Source organism: Calidris pugnax, unplaced genomic scaffold (genome assembly GCF_001431845.1).
Source record: "Calidris pugnax isolate Ruff unplaced genomic scaffold, ASM143184v1 scaffold512, whole genome shotgun sequence".
Taxonomy (NCBI): domain Eukaryota; kingdom Metazoa; phylum Chordata; class Aves; order Charadriiformes; family Scolopacidae; genus Calidris; species Calidris pugnax.
This window is the reverse complement of record NW_015091251.1, coordinates 52985-55020: the sequence shown is the minus strand read 5'-3', so window position 1 is coordinate 55020 and position 2036 is coordinate 52985.

Genomic DNA, 2036 nt, shown 5'->3' with positions numbered 1-2036 from the left:
GCATAAAGACCGGGCAGGGGACGGGGCCGTGAGGTAAACGCAGCTCTCCGGCCCGCGCACGGCTCCGGCCGCATTCCGCCATCACCCGCAGGAGCGGAACCGGGCCCGCCGCCGCTGCCGTGGGCGCCGCCATCTTGCCGCCGCCCCACGTGACCCACGCTTCCGGCCGCCGCCGGAAGTGGTGGTAACCAGGGGCAACGCGGCCGCCATGTTGGGCCTGCGGGCTCCGCGCTGGGCCTGGGGGGGGGAAAAGAGGGGAGGGGGACACACACACAAACACCTTCCTCCGGCCCCCCGTGTCCCTCGGGAGAGCCCTTCCCCCGTGCCCCATGTTCCCCCGGGGAGAGCTCCCTCCTTTTCCCCCACCGTGAGCCCTGGGGGAGTCCCTTTCCTCACCCCTGGAGCCCTGGGGGGAGCCCCTTCCCTGGTCCCTGAGACCCCCCTCCCCCTGGTCCCTATGTCCCCCTCCTCCTCTGCCCCCTTCTCCTCGGGCAGAACTTCCCTCCCCTGGTTCCTAAACCCCCCAGGGGAAGCCCCTCTGTTCCCTCCTTGGGGGTAGACACCACCCCAAGTCCTGAACCCCCCAAGGGGAAGCCCCCTCTTCCACCCCCTGCCTCAGTTTCCCCCTCACACAACAACTCCCTCCGTCCCCTCGACATCCCTCACGTCGGCCTCATCGTTAGGACCCTAAAAGGTCCCGTTATCACCCCGTTTTCCCCCTGGGGGGTCGCCCTTCCTCGGGTAGACACCACCCCAAGTCCCGAACCCCCCAAGGGGAAGCCCCCTTTTCCACCCCCTGCCTCAGTTTCCCCTCACACAACAACTCCCTCCGTCCCCTCGACATCCCTCACGTCGGCCTCATCATCAGGACCCTGAAAGGTCCCGTTATCACCCCATTTTTCCCCACGGGGGTCACTCAGGCACCCCCCAGGGGGTCGGTGGGGAGCGGGAAGAGGAGCTCAGGGGGGGAGCTGGGGGAGATATTCTTTTTTTTTTTAATAGAAATTGCTATTTTGTCTTTTTTCCAGGCTGGGCCCTCATCGGCTCCTGGAGCGAGGGAGAAGGTGCCGGCTCCGGGCGAGGGAACCCGCCGCTGGGAAGGAGGTAACCTCCCCCCGGGAAGAGGAAAGAACGGAAAAATAAATTAAAAACTGAGCCAAAAAAGCCCAGCTTCGTCCCCTGTAGGGGGGGGGGAAGGCTCAGGCCGGGGCTGAGTGTGGAAAACAGCTCGTTAGAGCGTTAACGAGCCGGAGGGAGGAGGGGATGCTCAGGGAAGGGGAGGCACGTGGCAGCCTGGCTCCGACGGAGTGAAAATGGGGGATTTTCCACCCCCCCTGGGGCAGCCTGGGGGTTGATCCCCATATTCTCTGCTCCCCCTCCTGAAATCCAGGGGTTTCAGCTTAAAATTTGGCTGTTTCACAGCCAAAATTCCGAGCTCTGATTATGGAAATGCTGAGCGGTGACGGGGACACAAATCTTGTCCCCCTCCCGACCTGCTGCACTTGTGCCTGGGGAAGGGGAGGGTGTTTGTCCAGAATCCCCCCACACACCCCCAAGTTTTGGGGACGAAGCTGCTGCTTTTGGCACTTCTGGTGTAGAAATTGGGGGTGTCACGACTGGGCCAAAACTAGCCCAAAATGGGAGTGGGAGAAATTCCATCCCATCCCGTGGGGGACCCCAGGAGCGGGGTTGTGACATCAGGGACCGGTGCCGGGATGATCCCTGTTTTTTATTTTCCTCCTTCCCTTTCCCAGCTCCTGGAAGATGGATCCCGGCCGGAGCGAGCCCCCGGAGGAGCCAGGGAGCCGGCGGCCAGTGGAGAACGGGCTGAGCCCGGAGCTCCGGGTGGAGAAATACCCGGAGAAGGGGAAGCTGCTGGGGCCGGCGCTGAGCCGCATCCGGAGCGGTAGGAACACCAGGAAAGGGGGGGGATTTCCTCCAGGAAAAGGGGGGAGATTTCCCCAGGAAAAGGGGAAATTTCCTCCGGGAAAGGGGGAAATTTCCACCGGGAAAAGGGGGAAATTTCGCCAGGAAAG